The 18,089-nt window shown below is 41.6% G+C and overlaps 1 protein-coding gene, 1 long non-coding RNA gene and 1 pseudogene across 2 annotated transcripts in view; 2 read left to right on the top strand and 1 right to left on the bottom strand.

Annotated features, from left to right (window-relative positions):
- The first annotated feature begins 929 nt into the window (after positions 1-929).
- On the top strand, positions 930-1,598 carry LOC121043255 (60S ribosomal protein L18a-like; annotated as a pseudogene).
- Positions 1,599-6,043: 4,445 nt separating this feature from the next.
- Positions 6,044-9,497, bottom strand: LOC121043190 (uncharacterized). Its single transcript, XR_005796719.1, has 2 exons — positions 9,299-9,497; positions 6,044-6,212 (listed from the first exon to the last, which is right to left on the bottom strand). It is a non-coding gene; the product is annotated as an uncharacterized LOC121043190 (long non-coding RNA).
- Positions 9,498-12,065: 2,568 nt separating this feature from the next.
- The window catches only part of RNF19A (ring finger protein 19A, RBR E3 ubiquitin protein ligase), a 56,926-nt gene continuing 50,902 nt past the window's right edge, over positions 12,066-18,089 (top strand). The window contains exon 1 of the mRNA XM_040494120.1: positions 12,066-12,293. The gene's annotated coding sequence lies outside the window, so the exon portion shown is untranslated. The remainder of the gene's footprint in view (positions 12,294-18,089) is intronic.

Raw genomic sequence — 18,089 nt, 5'->3', positions numbered from 1 at the left:
GTTTTTTAATATAATTTATTGTCAAATTGGCTAACATACAGTGTGTAAAGTGTGCTCTTGGTTTCTGGGATAGATTCCCGTGGTTCATCACTTACATACAACACCCAGTGCTCATCCCAACAAGTGCCCTCCTCAATGCCCATCACCCATTTTCCTCTCTCCCCGCGACCATCAACCCTCAGATTGTTCTGTGTATTTAAAAGTCTCTTGTGGTTTGTCTCCCTCCCTCTCTGTAACTATTTTTTTCCCCTTCCCTTCCTCCATGGTCTTCTGTTAAGTTTCTCAACATCCACATATGAGTGAAAACATATGATATCTGTCTTTCTCTGACTGACTTATTTCACTCAGCATAATACCTTCCAGTTCCATCCATGTTGCTGCAAATGGTATGATTTTATTCTTTCAGCAATGAGCCCCTTTACAACACCAATGTAGGGAGCCTGGGTGGCTCAGTTGGTTGAATGTTAGATTCTTGGTTTTGGCTCAGCTCATGATCTCATGGTTCATGAAACTGACCCCTGCATTGGGTTCTGCACTGACAGCATGAAGCCTGCTTGGGATTCTCTCTCTCTCTCTCTCTCTCTGCCCATCTCCCACTTGTGCTCATGCTCTCTCTCTCTCAAAATAAATAAATAAGTGCATTTTTAAAAAAATTTTTAAGTGTTTGTTTTTGAGAGAGAGAGAGAGAGAGAGAGAGCAAGTGGGGGAGGCAGAGAGAGGGAGACACAATCCAAAGCAGGCTCCAGGCTCTGGGCTGTCAGCACAGAGCCCCAGGCAGGGCTCAAACCCACAAATGGTGAGATCATGACCTGAGCCAAAGTCAGATGCTTAGCCGACTGAGGCCCCCAGACACCCCAGAATTTTTTTAAGGGAGGAGAGAGGGAAGGAAATTAAAGACATGATTGACATGTGTTATGTGCGTTAAAATTATGAGCTATCCTAGTCTTTTCTTGCTTGGCGGCAGGAGCGGAGAGAGCACCCTGAAGGCCTGGGGCATGCTGTGAGACTACAAGGTGGTGGGGTGCCTCCTGCCCATCCCCAAATGCCATACTGTGCCCCTCTATCGCTTATGAATCTTTGCGCCTAATCATGTTGTCGCCAAGTTCCGCTTCTGGTGCTTTGTGTCTCAGCTGAAGAAGATGAAGAAGTCTTGGGGAAAATCGTCCACTGTGGACAGGTGTTGGAGAAATCCCCCTTGAGAGTGAGGGACTTCAGCACCTGGCTGTGCTCTGATTCCCGCAGGGGCTCCCACAACCTGTACCGGCAGTACCGGAACCGACCGCGGCAGGCGCTGTCACCCAGCGCTACTGAGACACGGGCGGGCCCTCCACACCACGCCGGGCTCACTGGATCCAGATCACGAAGGTGGAGGAGATCGCACCCAGCAAGTGCCACCAACCCTCAGCCCAGCAGTTCCGGGACTCCAAGATCGAGTTCCCGCTGCCCCACTGGGTCCTGCGTCCCCAGCACAAGCCATGCTGCACCGCCAAGAGGCCCAACACGTATTTTTAGATGCAGAGCCTCCCTGTCCGGAGGTAGGCCCAGAAAGACTCTTTGGGAAAACCAGAGTGATCAGAAAAAAAATTAAATAAAAAATTTAAAAAGTACATGTGGGCTATCCTAATTTTTCTCTGTATATCAACATATATAAATACTTGGATATAAACCATCATAAACATCCGCAGATATTTTCTGCAATATTGAGGTTGATAACAATGATCGGAAAATCTATCCGTTAATTATGTTCTATATTCTGTGCTGTAGGATGAAGCAGAGATCTGGTAAATACTGGGCTTAAGGACCCAGGAGACAGGCTGGAGATTTGAAGCTGCTGAGGGCAGAAAACTAGAATGAAATTCCTAGGTACATGTATCTTGTCCAGAGGTCACTGAGAGGAAAAGGCCCAGAGGTGACAGTCTGACGAGAATCAAAGACCACGGAACTGGTCAGGTCAAACAGAGGGACAGATTAGCAGATACAATACAGGAAGCCAAGATCAAGAATGACCGTGGGTTTGCTTCTTTGGAAGACCTGAAAATCAAACCCTCTGCTAAGACCCTTCAGTTTTAAGTTCTCCGCCTTTAACAGCAAACATATTTCCTTCTCTAGGATTTTCTTTTTGAAAGATGAATCTTTTGAATTAATTTTCTTATCATCTCTTACTGAAATGTCACATTATAAGGTTCTATTTTATTTGTTTTAATTTTTTATGACATTATGCAAACACATATACACATATACTTAGGTTTCTCAGGTTGCAAATTCTTAATTCTTCACTTGTGAAAAATTAATGCAAAGTTACATTAGAAGCCTAATTAAGAGAAAACAGTACTCATTTTTAGATGGGAGTGAGGTTGGCGTAGGCACTGGAAGGAGAAGAAAATGAAAGGACCTTCCTCTCTCCTCCAGACTTCCTACGTACGTCTTCTAAATGTGATATTTCAGGGGAACCCATTGTTCATTTTAAAGAAAAACAAAAACTCTACACGTGTTCCTATTGGGTCTATAAATCAGTAAAATATTAAAGTGGAAACAAAAGAATTACCTCCTGGCAATTGACCATTTACGTTAGTCATCAGTCCTTGAATTCGATTGCGTTGCACATTTGTACTTCTGAAAATAGAATGTCTCAAGTATTGTTTCTAAATCCTCGAATGCTTGCTATGAAATTATTTCCTCTTCTATTCAACACTGAAACACTGAGAAGATCATTTAAAATAGCTCCTGTGATGTATGGAACCAACACTGTACAAAATCTGGATTGGAACCCCTCCTCTTGTTATTTTTTTTTAATGTTTAATTATTTTGAGAGAGAAAGGGGGAGCACCAGTGGCAGAGGGGCACAGAGGGAGGAGGAGATAAAGAATCCCAAGCAGGCTCTGTGCTGTCGGCACAGAGCTCAATATGGGGCTTGATCCCATGAACCATGAGATCATGACCTGAGCCAAAATCAAGAGTCAGGCTCTTAACCGACTGAGCCACCCAGACACCCGTGGGCATCTTCCTCTTCTTGGTAAAAATAAATGATAATACAATTTTAGTGTGAGGGAATTCTTATTTGAACAACACCATCTCAAAATCACAGCATTGTCGTAATTATTCAGTTTTCCCCTCATGTCCTTGCGATATATTATTTAAAAGTTTTTATTTTATCACAGGATATAAAACTCCCAGAAGCAATTTGAAATTGAATACAGATTGCTAGCCCTGACACTTCGGATATATTTCTCCTTTGCTTCGTTATTCAACTATTTTAAAATCTTTTTCTCTTTGATCACTGATAGGAATGTTGGCTCAGCACAGTTATTTTAGCTCCAAACTTGTGATAGTTTTGTTTTGGGGGGGTTTGTTGTTGTTTTGAAAACTCCCAAGTATCCGTTTGGGTAAGGTAACAAATTGTTCCCTCTAACCCCAAATATCAGCTGATGTATTCAAGGTATTACATGTCATTTCTCGTCTGCCTTTTGACATCACACAGGCTTTTAATCAGTCATTTTGGATTCTGACCACATTTGCCAGGAAGTTAACTTTTAAATACCTCTTCTCCTGACATTTCTGACGGGATTCCCCTGGCAAAGGTAGATGGGATTTTTTAAATTGAAACCACCCCAGAAACAGAATTGCTTTTGTTAATTGCTGATGAGTTTCCTGACAATACCATTGAACAGAAGGGAAGGCAAAAAAAGTGGGAGGATGGCACCTGCAAAAACAGGCTGTCCACGGCCAGCAGGGGTTAGTTTATACTTAGTCACCTTTCCTACTGTTTTCTCCCTGCTTAAATGTCTTGGATCTTCTTACTGTTTCAGTGCTATATTCTGCCAAAAATACTAAACACAATTTGAAAGGAAAAGGAAAACGTAAAGATAAAACTTTCAAAAATGATATTGCAGGGGGGATAACACTTTCTTTCTTCCTTAAAATTCTGTCTGTGACAGACTATCTTCAAATAAAAGCCACTGAATCCAGTATCCACTCATCTTAAAATAACACTACTGAGAATTGCTAATATTTACTGAGCTATTACTAAGTGCCAGGTGCTGAATGCTTTACACTTATTCCTTCATTTAATTCTAGCAGAAATTCTAAGAAGGAGGTACTTTTAAATTACCCTCATTATAAAGATGAGGGAATAGACATATAGGAACTTTGATTTATGGACATTCATCTCCCTGTATTAATAATTTTAGAACTTTTACGGGAAGAGCTCTGAGAATTCAAATACACATGCCTACTTTTTTCACCCACTAACTATTAATACCTACAGGTATAATCAGAGCAGAGGACAGCCACAAGACAGTCTCTAGTATTTTTCAAGTTTCAAAAGAGTGTCTTCAGTAATTTTGCTTCTAGGTATATACTCTAGAGAAAGTCTCCCATATGTGCAAAAAGAGACATGTATACGAAAACTCATTTATTAAGCAGCTAAAATGAATAAGATAGATTTCCATGTATCAACATGGGTAGATCTTGAAAACAATGTTGATTAGGGAAAAAAAAAAAAAAAGGCAGGTAGAATGATACGTTTGGTACAATATCATTTATGTAAAAATGTTGTTTAGCAAAAACTATATTTAGAACATAAAACAACAGAATATGTTATTTGTGAATATGCACTTATATCATAAAAGGATAACAATGTGAGCCAGAAGGGTAAAACTTTTAGGATAACAGTTACCTTGGGAGGAGAGAAATGGAAGGGGGGGGGGGGCTCTGGGAGGAGTAACAAAGGAGGCTTCAACGCTATAATGTTTCATTTCTTTTGCTTTGAAAAGGAATACAAATATGAGAAAATGTTAACATTTGTTCTTTTAGGAGTTACACAGGTTCCCATATTCTCTGCAAATTTTTGTAATTAAAGAAAGATAAATGGGTATATTTATGCTGATAAGGGGCAGAAATCACGATATTTAGCATGCTTTCCATAAACTTGGGGCGAAATTTTTTTGAAGCACATTTAACTAGATGCCTAAGTTATCCATAAAATAATACAGTGTACTATCCATACTATCCATATAACTTTAAGTCTTGTAAATTCAGCACAATCTCCCAAATAAACTAGTTGTAAAAAAATGTATTTCTCAGTAATTTCATTAAGGTGAATTTCTTTATGTGGTTTTATGTTATATGGCTCCCTGTCCCAACTCCTGCAATATTATCGAGGCCAGCAGTAAGAATAATTGTCTGGAGACTGTTACAGGCCACTTACGTCTGGCCAAAGACTCCTCTTCATGGATCATTATTATCTGGAATGTACATTCTCAATTCTGATTCCCTGACCTGCCCCTTCCTCTCCCTTTCTTCATGTCCAACAGCAGAGAATTTCATTATGAAGGTAAACACCCCTGAATAGAGTCTAATTGGGCTATGCGGTTTCTATAGGTGAGTGTTCCTCATTACATTATTTGTATAAGGTTCTGGGTCATATCTAAAAATAGTTCAGCTTGAAAATTAATCTAATCTTTGGTTCATTTGCTTTCGTTTGAATCTTTCACTTGCTAGATAAGAACGCAGTTGAATAATGCTAAATCCAGCATTACTTAAAATGCTATTCATTTTGTTAATGCTATATTTTGAAGTGAGGAAATTATTCATTGTATACATTTTAAAATAATCTCTTTCAGTTATGTAACTAGCAATTAGTACCAGTTTGTTTGTGAGAATGTGTTTGTAAACATTTTTTATACCTGCCTTGTTTCAAAAAGGATAAAAGATGGGTTACAGATACATATAATGTAGCACCAGAGAAATTAAATCTCAAGTTAGTGAAGAAATGGAAACAGAGGACTCAAGTCAAAAGTAAGTTAGGTATGGGGTGTCTGGGTGGCTCAGTTGTTTGAGCATCTGACCCTTGGTTTTGGTTCAGGTCATGATCCCAGGGTCATGGGATTGAGCCCCACCTCAGGCTTCATGCTGAGTGTGGAGCCTGCTTAAGATTCTCTCTCTCTCTTTCTCTCTCTCTTTCTCTCTCTCTCCCTCTGTCCCTCTCCCCTCATGCTCTCTCTCTCTAAAATAAAATTTTAAAAATTAAAAGAAAAAGAGTAAGTTAAGCGTGTAAAGTGCGTTCTGTTTAATCCATATACAGACCAGAAGGAGGCCACATACATAGGTCTAAGCTTCCTCATGGCCAAGAGAAATACTGTCAGTTCCATTAGGTAGCCAGAAGACAAAACAAATGGGGATAACAAACAGGGGAAACACAGCTATTCCAGGTGCTAAAACTAAAAAAAACAAAAAAAAAACAAAAAAAAAAAAAAACAAAAAAAACCATTCTTCAGATACAGTCAGAGAGAGTAAATATAGCAACAATTTTCACGGTGCTTTCTTATAAATCCCTTAATGTAAGTCCAAAGTATTACACCAAAGTAAATTCATTAAGGAAATCTGAGAAGAAGGAACCATGCCATTGGATTGGCGGCTGGGAGAGTAGGAAGGGGGTGGTCTAGGCACAATCCAAGGGCTAAAGCATTGCAACTGTTGGTCTTGACATGAGGCTCGTTATCAGGATGACGATAATTTGTTTAACCCAGGACTCTTTGAGAGTGAAAGGAGTACCATTAATAATTAAGCCCCCACAACAGGTATAAGCCAGGGATCTCCTGAGCAAACTGGGACATATGGTCATTCTCAGTCCTTGCTCATCACCCACTGATACCCTGCTTCTAGTGCAACACATCACTTTGGACCTAGTCAGCCAAACGTATCCTGTCCAACATAGAGTGAGTCTAACCAGCTCTAGTTATAAGGAGTTCTGGGGGTTTCTAGCCCAGGTCACCAGCTCAGAGTAGGGTAAGTCATGGATCAGTCAAATAGGGAAGGTAATTAAGAAAGACTGGAATAAACAATGGGTAATGGTGGCCTGAGGCTCCAGTCTCTACCAAGAGAAGGTTAAAGGAGATACCATTTCTGATAATGGGTGGGAGAATGAACCAGATTATAGACAACTGGATGGGTCCCCTGAAGAGGAATGAGATACCCTCCCTCCTAAGGAGCCTAATGAGAGATCTTGTGAAAGAAAACTGCTTGAAGCTGGGATATTGTCATAATGGCTGAAGCACTTAAGCTGTAGTTCTCAAACATGTAGTATGAATTACCCGGAGAGCTTGTTAAAAACTAGATTCCAGGACTACCATCTCACAGGTAATGATTCTGTAAGTCTGAGATAGAACCCAGGAATTTATCTTAACAGGTGCTCCATGTGATTCTAGCAATGATGGTTCTAGCCTACACTTTGAGAAATACCACCCTAAAGGCTGATTCATAGCCCTTCAGGGGGTCTAATCTTTCCACAAGAAAGAGTGGCTTGGGCTGGCTTTGGGGAGTATATGGTGCCATTTCCGTGTGGAAGGTGGTGAGCGAGAGATGGGGCAGGAGGAATTGGTGGATCAGAGCAACTCAGCTTTCAGCCACCTGAAGGATTTTTCCTCTGAGGGTCCTAGGTCCTCAATTTGGAAGAGAAAAGTGTTTTCCTCTCCAGATTCCCTCTATGGTCCTAACAATGAAGAGAACCACCCAAGCAGGGACACAGATGACCCCACTTTTAAAATCCTAGCTGGATTAATTCCCACTCTAGCCAGCTTCCCTTTACCTTGTAATAGCAGCTAACATTTACTGATGATTTACTACATGCCAAGCTTAAGTGCTGTATCTACATTTACTCATTTAGTTCTGAGAACAACCCAATGGGGTAGGTACTATTTTCCCCCTATTTCATGATGGGTCATGTTGAGAAGGGCTACTATGAAGCGCATCCACGTGAGATCTATGACCACAGTGTGGTCTATGTCAGTGACACCCCTTGTGGTAATGCAGGGCAAAACCCTCACGCCTTACACACTGGGCCCAACACTGTGGGTCATAGGAGTTCAGTAACTTTCCCAAGGTCCCACAGCTAGAACCCAAGTTCTGAAGCCTCACACATGAGAAAAAGGAGGGACTTGCATAAGAAGAAATTTCTGACCTTGCCAGAAAGGGAATTGAACTGGAGATCAATACACTTATTCACATAGGGACAGGTAAAAGTGAGAAGTCAGGAAGTAGCACATTCCAGTGAGTCAACTGTGGATCTCCCAAGTCTATCTGGATGAGGTCCCAAGGCTGCCTCCCCAAGCCATATTAAATGATGGTGGAGAATAAAGCCCCCAAGATCCCGTTTCTGGTTGCGTTTTTTTTTCCCCAGCAGAACCTTCAAGCCAACTTTCTTGCCTCCAATGTCCTGTCCTATAACATGTTGTTTCTATGATACCTTTGGTCCTTGTATTAGAGTGATTTTCTATGTGTCTGTTTCCTTGTCAAGTTTACAAGCTTCTTGAAGGCAAGGACAATGCATTACCACATTTGTATCTCCCAATGACCAGAGAAAACCTCCTTGCTCTCTGTCTTATGTATTGGGCATTAAGTTAGCTGCCTTCAAAGTTTAGTGGGAAAGACCTACAAATAAGGATGAAGCACTTTACATAGAAAATTATGGAGGTAAGCACAGGGTTGCTATGGGGCCATAAAGGTGGGCCTGATGTAGCCTGTAAGGACCAGCAAAGGTTGCTACATTGAGCCAGGAAGGGAAGGAGGGGGGAGAGGGCATTCTAGGTATACTAGACAGCACGTGCAAAGAAAAGTAAATGCTCATGTGTAACAGAGAGGGAGGAAAGAAGAAGGAGGAGAGAAGTGGAGGAAGGAGAAAGGATTTATGGTACCCTAAGTAGTTTAATGTGGATGAAAATTTCACTTTGACTGTGACACCAATGGAGGGGGCTATGGTTGGGGTAGAAAAAGAATATGAATTCTAGAGTCAGACTAACTTGCCTGCATGGTCCAAATCCCAGTTCTGCCACTTACCAGCTATGTAACTTTGAGCAAATTACTTACCCTCAAGCCTCAGATACTAATTTGTTAATGGGATAAGAATAGCACCTATCTTTTGGGGCGCCTGGGTGGCTCAGTCCATTAAGCATCTGACTTCAGCTCAAGTCAGTGTCTCCTGGCTGGTGAGTTCGAGCCCTGCGTCGGGCTCTGTGCTGACAGCTCAGAGCCTGGAGCCTGCTTCAGATTCTGTCTCTGTCTCTCTGTGTCCCTCCCCTGTTCTCTCTGTCTCTCAAATATAAATAAACATTAAAAAAATTTTTTTTTAAAAAGAATAGCACCTATCTTTTGGGACTCTTATGATTATTAAATGGCTGAATACTTATAAACCACTTAGAACAATGCCTGTCAGGTAACATGTATTCAGTAAAAAGCAGCTGTTATTGTAACCCTGTTCTCTTCCTCTCATCCCTGCTTTCACTCCATTCTAAGCCAGTCTTACCAATTCTGCCTCTAAACAAATACTGGAACCATCCTCTTTCGTCTCCACCTTGGTTCAAAGAACTCTGATTTCTTTCCTAGATTCTTGAAGTAGTCTCCTAATTGGTCTCCCTGCTTCCAGTCTTGCTCTGCCAGAATGTGGTCCCCAGAGCAACCAGAATGATCCTTTTCAGAGGTAAATCAGGTGTCTCTCCACTTGAAAATCTATTGTGTCTAATCATATATCATACCAACCATTTAGAATTCTCCTTATGATGACCTCAAAATGTCTTACATAATTGGCTTCCTCCTGCCTCTTTAACTCCATGTTCTACTCCCTCGTCCTGATTATGCTTCAGTCTCTAGCTGCCTTAAACTTGGCAACTTTGGCTAGGACCTTTGCACCTACTGTTTCCTCTACCTTTCCCATCCCTTAACTTGTTTGCCTCCTCTTGTCTTGTAGAACCCAGCTCAAATGTCAGAGGAGTAGACTTTAGTTGGAGACACCAAACTAAGGTAACAGCCTTCCTGGTTTCTATATGTTACACGGGTAAATTTATTTCCTTTCCTTTATTTCTTTGTTTTTTTTTTCTTCCTCCCCCCAACTGTGCCACCCCACTCCCCCAGACTATGAGACCAGATACAAGAGCTATCTTTTTCATTGCTATATTGGGACCCCCCCATACTAGGCACTCAATAAATATTTATTGAATTGATTTTGAATGAATTAGAAGACAGTAGGGAAAGAAGGGACAATGCTGCCAAAATTCAAGGCACCTAGGGCCAATTATTATGCCTTTGCAGTAATCTGGTGAATAATGATGAGTCCCTAGCAATAGTTTTCAACCACTAGAATCACCTGGAGAGTTAAAAAAATATATATATCCTGATGCTCGAGTGCCAACCTCAGAGATACTAACTTAATTGGCAGGGGCAGCCTGGGCATCAGGATTTTTTTAAAGCTCCTCAGGGAATTCTAATGTGCAAAGTAGAAATCACTGCCCTAAAGGCCGAAGGAGAGTATAGAAGGGAGAGTGCAGGAATGTTTAACAGGGATGGTTAATTATGAATTGGAAGTGACTGAAAGGAGGGTGCTTGGTAAGAATCCTCGCTTTCTGGCTTGGGCCTGGGTGAATGAGAGACACAAGTTTAGAGGAAAAGAGAAATTCTGTCTTGGACAGGCTGAGTTTAAGATACCCATGGGGATTCAAGTGGAGATGTTCAATACATATTTGTTTTTTAATATATCTATGTTGCCTTAGTGAAGAGTAGGAAATCCCTCCAGCTTTCAAGAAGACAAGCAGGAAAAGGCACCTCTGGAAAATATGACAATGTACAGAGTACAAGACCATTTCCACTTTGCACAGCCTCTTTACTCAAAACCTCCTTTCAAGCCATTGCCCTATCTGTTCTTAAATGTTCAACATGTTGATACATTCTCAAGGATTATATTATGTATGAATACTGTTCCAAAAATCCATTTAACTTACTATTCTGGTACTACTTGTACAAAGTATCCCATTGATTAAATGGTAGGCAGCCTTCAAGGAGTATAAAACAGCTTTAAAACTTCCAATAAATGAAAATAAACATATTCATCATTACTTCTTTTAAGATTTGTGGTAAAAAAAAAAAAATACTTGGGCTTAACTGCCTTGCTTGTTTAGTTTTCTAATTGGTAAACATTTACTGGGTTACCAAAGCTACCAAGTACCGTCTGAAACACCATGGCTCCTTGGTTTGTTTCTAATTTAAATTGGACAGACACACTAAAACAAGAATAGATAGGGTGATATATTTTGTTAAATAACAGATGGCAAATGGACATTCTGTCCAGCATCCATAACATTCCATTTCTCAATATGCCAAGGAATCTTGTAGAGAAATCAACTATGAGGGAATGGACCAGGTCTGCAATGAATGTTTATTCAGCTAAAAAGAACTGATACTAAATCACGTGCAGGTTAAAAAATTTAAAGGGGGCATGACTGGCTTAAAGGATAAGAGGGGATGGAACAGATAAAGCTGGATTAAAGTAATTCAGAATGTATCAGTAAGTACTGAAGTATGAATTCTGAATACTTAAGCGACTTTGTGAAATTAAGTGATGGGGGGAAGGGAAGAGGAGGGTGGCAGATATTCTCTGCACCCTCACATTGAGCTAAGCGCTGTTGCTAGCAGCCCCTGCTTAAAACTGTAAGAACGAGTGGGTGGGGGCGCAGCCACAGGAAGGGAAAACATTTCACTCAGGGAGCGGCAGAAACTTGCAGCAACATCCCGGCCTTGCTTTCCCTGGGGTTGCCAATCTAGCAGGTGAACCGTGAGAACACAAAGAAACGAATAATTTATGGCGTGCGAAACACCAAAAAGCCAGGGTCCTCGAGTCCAGCATCCCCCATCACCTAGGGGGCAGATCCGGCCACCCCACCCATTCTCTTAGGAGACACCTGCCCCGCTAAGGGCGAAGTGCTGCGGGCCGAGGGGCAGAAAGGACGGCTGACTGGCCCGCGTAGAGGACAAGCGAGGGGCTGCCCTCCCGGCCACCCGGTCGCGGGCGGGGCGCGCCGAGACCAGCCGGGGCCAACGCGCCGGAGCTAACGACAGCGTCCCAGAGCCGCCCGCGGCGGGCCCGGTGGGCGTGACGCCATGACGCACGGCACGCGGGCAGCGCGCCGGAGCGGAGCGGGGCGGGGCGGAGCGGGGCGGGGCTGGGTGGGCCGGGGGCGGTAGGAAGGAGTGGGAGGAGGAGGCGGAGACAGCGGGGGCTGAAGGAGGGGGAGAATGGCAGTTGTGGCGCTGGTTCCCGGGAACAGCCGTCAAGACAGAACTGCGGAGGAGGAGTTCGGGAAAGCGGCCCTCGGGACCCCTCCTCTGCGTTCCCTCCGCCCCAGCTGAGAGGCGTCTCGGCGGGTCTGAGGAAACCTCCTCCGTACTTCCTTCGGCTTCTGCCGCTGCCGCCGGGAGATGGGCCTGTTCACCCGCACTCCGGCGCCCACCGCCGCTCCGAGGAGTTGAAGGTACGGGCGGGCACGGCAAGAGGTTGCGCCCGGGTAAAGGAGGGCAGGGGCGGCTCCCGTTTCCGACCCGAGGCGCTCCGGCACGGCCGCTGCCCTCGCGCCCCTTCCCGGGACGGAAATGGATTCAGAAATCCCACGGGAAAGGCGCCGCCTCTCGGGCTCAGCCCGGGGCCGAGGCCGGGGCCGGTCCTGGACCTGGGGGTCAGGCCTGGGGCTGGTTCCGCGTCCCCCGCCCGGCGCTGGCGCCCCCTCGGCCGCTCGGGCTCCGCCCGAGCTCTGCTCTCCCGGCCCGGCCAGTCTGTGGAGTCGGCGGCCGACCCAGCAGTGTTGTGACGGGCAGAGCGGCGCTCCCCTGCAGCACTTCCCGGGCCCCTGAAGCTGCCGACACCGAGGGCGGCCGCCGCGGGGAGGCAGCGGGGGTGGAGCGCATTCCTGATGGGTGAAATCGGCTCTAACGGGACCGATTTCCGGGCCTCGCTGTAAATTCGGAGCGGGGGCCACAGCCCCCCAACCCCTGCTGCGGGGGCTTTAGGGAAGGGGAGGCGTGCGCCCGTGAAGGTTCATCCGGGGGAACTGCCACCCCCTTCAGAAGCAGAATTGAGACGAAAAATGGTGTCGCCGTGGGCTCAGAAGATACGTTAACAGGGGTTGAATAGGGGTCTTCCAGGCTTGTCTCCGTCACGCGAAACCTTCAGGGAGTTCCTAGCCTTCGCCCAGGAAGAAACGCCACTGGTTTTGATTCCGAGTTTTTCCTGTCATCTGGGTTCCTTCCCCTCTCTCGTTGCTCTTTCCCCCCGTTTCCATTAATGGGAAGAAGAAAAAGAAGTTTAGGGTTCATTAACCCCGCGGCAAGGGCGATAAGTAAAAGAAGGGAGAGAGAGGTGAAGGCTATTTATGGGAGAAAGAAGGATCTTCGTTTTTGTTTTTGTTTTTTCTCTTTGGTCTTTAAAGGTGGAAGGAAATACGCGAACAATGCTTTATTCTGGGTAATATTTACTATGCAAAACGTTGCCGAATGTTCTGTTGGGTTTACGTCGGAAAGGACCCAGCCTTTCCGTGCTGCTGCGATTTTCAAACCCAGGTGTTGACTGGAAATGCTAGTTTTAAATATTAGTAAACAGTGGAGGCAGCAAGCAGTCTTTCCCCCTGACTGGCTGCCTTGAAATGATCGTGATCTTTTCTTTCAGCCCCACTTCTCTCTTTTTCTTTTTGTGAGAACATGGCTTATTCGTTTTTTATTATTTTAACCTAGATTGCCTTGACTCTTGGTTATGGGAACTATGACGGTATGCCTTGTTTTCATTTTCAGTTTTGCCATTAACCATCTTAATAGGCAGCTCTCCACGTCTGTTTATAATTGAAGCTATTACCATATTTGCCTTTTTATGCGTCCTTAGCACCCAGCTGCCTGAACTGAATTAAAATGTAAATACTTCTCTCTGTGTAGAAAATGGCGATGATCTATTGTTAACTCTTATTTTCAAATGTTCTTTCCTTGCCAGTTGCAATTCCATGGTAAAGATTTGGAATTCAGTCTTGGGGCTTAATCAAATTATGCAACAACAACAACAAAACCTTTTTCTTTGTTTAATCTTCTCCTTTAAAATGACTGTATGCAGTATAACTGAAGTTTAAATTTCATGCCTCCATGGAAACTATTAATGTCACCGCAAGGTGTCTTGCTGAGGGAACAATAATTCTACTTTGGCATCTTATGTTAAAGTATTTTTTTCAATATCTTTGACTTCCAGGAGGATTCTAGTAAGATTAACTTTTAAAAAACTGCAGCTTGTTTCAGGAATTGAAACACAACCCAAATCTTCAGACAGTAGCTACTTAAAATACTGTTGTTTTATTTGGGGAAGGCCTCAGTTGAAGATTAGAGTTTATATAAAGAGCAGTCCCAATTTACTGTCATCTAACCACTGTTTTAATTTCTTTTTAAAATTTTGCTAGTGATTTGTAGAATTTGGGGTGCTTTTCTACTTGACTAAATGAAACCATATTTTTTTCCACCTAATGTATGAAAGATACTAAGATCAGTATCTGTTTTTAAAGATCCTTCATTTTACGGAAAATAAATGCACCTCAGAAATTTGAAGTAGGGAAAGTCGTAATTTTTTTTGCAGTTTGAATGTAAGACACCTTGGGGCCACCTCTCTTTAATGGGATCAGATTGAAAGATACTATTCTAATGAGGTTGTTTGATAGAATTAAATATAGGTAATTTGAAGCAAACTTTTTTAACACTTGAAAGAATCTCATATATTATGGTGGGTTCTGATTTTAACACTTAATTTAGACTTATCACAGAAGTTCTTTGGTTTGTAACCATCTCCCATCCTCCTGCTTTTCTTCTTCCTTTATTTTTTGTTTTTTTTTGTTTTTTTTTTAATCTGGAGGGCACTGAGGACTGAACAATGTAATTTTCTGAATTTATCAAAGGGGAAGAGGAGGACAAATATTTGTGATAACATGTAAAAGTCCCTAAGCTAGTTCTGGGCACAGAGTAAGAGTGAGCTGGGGATAAATTTTGTTACATTTACATCTGAATTGCCTCCTTATACTTATTCTATCTTGAAGTTATAAAGGAAATCTCAGGAATCGTTACTTGTTTTTCTGATGCCACTAACAAGTGACAGTTGATTGTCAAAGGCAGGCTGGTTTTGCACTAAACTTTATGCTCTTTTATTGTTTGGGGCCCGTATAAAAGATAGGCCATTTTGGACTGGAGAGCAAACAGAAGTTGAATTTCTAAACTTATATTTGATTGCATTGTATATTTGATGGCATGGTAGCACTAATAGTTAATGATTGAGAGGACCCATGATCATATATGAGGTATGTTAGCTTAAATTTGGTTTGACTCCTTTTTAGCAAAAGGCTAATCCAGTTACTTAAGGAGAATAGCTACATTTTCCTTAGGCCATTTTTTTCCCCAATCGGGAGTAATTATTATTTTTCTTCAGTGTTTTTTTTTTTTAATATCATAAAGTAAGTTTTCTGTTTGCTGGCAGCAGATGTGTAACATTGAAACAACTATGTATATAGCCACACCTGCACACAGCTAAAGACCAAGGAATAGTATTCCTTTCCTAAACACATCTGTATTTCAGATGCTGGTAGACTTCAACCAAAAAAGGCAGTGAAATCATTTTGGGTAGTTAAAACTTGGGTACTTCATTTTGTTTCTCAATAACTATCATATATTAGTAATATTTTATTAAATTAGGAAAAATTGCCACCTTTTGATAAAGTACAGTAGTTTTGTTTGTATTTGCTCTCTTTGTAGCTGTCAAACCTGAACATTTAGTTTATTAGTAACATTTTCCTGAAAGTTGTGTCATTAGCCTTAAAATCCTATATATTCTTGACCTATTGATGTTACCTAGTATTTTATTTTAAAAATCATTTGCTAGAGAAATACTACTTGTTAATTTGTTTCTGAAGCCCTATTTGGGAGAGTTTTCTTGTGAAAGCTTCAGTAGAACAAAACTAATGAGTTGTTTCAGCCCTCAAATAAGTTTGTGCATTGAATTATAAAGCAAAATCCTACAGAAATTACCTAGTTTAAGCTGAAAAGAAACTTCAAAACTCAGTCTTGGGTTCAAAAAACTGAAGTTGGCTGCTTGAAATTATGTACACTTACATTTTCAACCTCTTTCCTTCTTTGGAGACCCCTGGAAGTATAAATAACCCTGCTGTAATGTGAATAGCAGGCAGGTTGCCAGTCGAAGAGGCAGTCTGAGAGAGGTGAGCCATAAAGAGGGAGCAAACTAGTAAGAGGGAGGGATCAAGAAACCAGGAGAAGCTACTGGGAATGTGATAGTATTAGGCTTCCAGATACATATTATATAGCATAGTAATATAACTAGTGTATCACAAAAATAGTCATTAGTGTGAATCTTTGTTTTGTAATTTCTTAGTTATACATTGATCGTTGCTCCCCCAAATGGTAAAGTATTCTAAAGTTAAATTATCTTTATGCATTATCACAAATGAGATAATATATGTAAAATGTGCAGAAGTGTAGGAGATAATTTAAGCTCTTTGATGGCAGGGACCATTCTCTTTCTTCACTGTTAAAGTCCCAGAACGTTGCATAAAGCTTGACAATAATAGATGCTGAGTAAGTATGTACTAACTGAATAAAGTATGTATATTGTGAGGTATCTATGTCATAACTTTCTCTACAGCAGGGCTGTCTAAGAGAAATTTAATGTGAGTCATAAATGTAATTTAAGATTTTCTATTGGCTAAATTAAAGAGAAACAGGTGTATTAATTTTCATAATATATTTTATTTAACTCCGTGTATCCAAAATATTATCATTTCAACATGTATGAATGAGTGCCTTTACATTCTTTTATTCATACTGGTTTTTTTTCCAGTATGTGTTCACACTGGGCAGCATAGCTCTAGGGGCATTTTTGTATGAAATGTTTGTTCCTTTCCACAGAAATTCTATTAAATTAGATGCCTTACCTATTTAACTGTAGACTCATGGGATACATCAACCTAAAGACCAATTTGAAAAATCAGCAAGAGACAGAGTGGGTCTCTTAAATAAATCAAGGAGATGCAAAGAGTGAAATGAAAAGGTTACAAACCTGGAACTGTTTTAGTCATGCTCAGGTGCATCTGCTTGAATACCTGTTTGCTTTTATCAGAATGCTGCACCAACTTTATTTGGCTGTGGAACTTAGCCTAGGGACACTAATGTTCTCATTGCACTTTGCATTTTATAAGTGAGAAAACTCTAGAGCGGTTCAGTCCAGTGTATCATCACTAGCCACATGGGGCTATTTAAGTTTAAATTAGTTAACATTTTAAAAAATTAAAATTTCAGTTCCCCAGTTGCACCACTCCCATTTCAAATGCTCCATAGCTGTAGGTGGCTACTGGCCACCATATTGGACAGTGCAGGTCTAGAATACTTCCATCATTTCAGAAAGTGCTGTTGGACAATGTGGTAGAGCCAAAAGCTCAGACCACTTTCTATTTTCCCAGACTGAAATTTCATTAATCACCTGGTTTCTGCATGATTTCGTTAGTCTTTTTGTTTACAAATCACCATTTGCTTCCCACAGATAAATTTCAGATTTTTCATGGTATTCAAAGCCTTCCACAATCTAACCTAAGTCTCTCACCATTCTGCCAAAAAACCCCACACTGCAGCCAATTGATCTATTTGGTAAATATGTTAACAAAATGTGGATAGTTTTCACCTCCATGACTTTTCCTATGCATTTGTCTGTCTGGAATACTCTTTTTCATCTTCTCTGCTTATCTAAGGTCCTTCTCTTCTTTCAAGGCCTGACTCGTATCTTATCTCCACAATCATTCTAGGTCAATGATTATAAAATTTTTTTCCAAATGAGATATTATTAATAGGTTCCCGGCTAGGATGGGAACATCTCTTTTGAAGGCCACTGTTCAACTTACTACGTGATTCCAGAAATTTTTATTAAGGACATTAGTAAAGTGTATTATGTTTATGCAAAAAGGCAAAGAATATTCATCCATAATAATAGTTTAAGTTTTTTTTTCAATATATGAAATTTATTGTCAAATTGGTTTCCATACAACACCCAGTACTCATCCCAAAAGGTGCCCTCCTCAATACCCATCACCCACCCTCCCCTCCCTCCCACCCTAAGGTTTTTTTTTTTTTTAATTAAAGGGTATTTTGCTAGCTGTAAGGAAGCATCTATTTGATTTAGCTATATTTGTGAATAACTTCTTACTAGGGAACCACTGCCACCCTTGATTTGGATAAAATAATCCTTGTGCTAT

Source organism: Herpailurus yagouaroundi, unplaced genomic scaffold (assembly GCF_014898765.1).
Source record: "Herpailurus yagouaroundi ecotype Mexico unplaced genomic scaffold, PumYag 186, whole genome shotgun sequence".
Taxonomy (NCBI): Eukaryota; Metazoa; Chordata; class Mammalia; order Carnivora; family Felidae; genus Herpailurus; species Herpailurus yagouaroundi.
The sequence above is the reverse complement of the archived record's forward strand: the minus strand, read 5'-3'. Positions and strand labels throughout refer to the sequence as shown.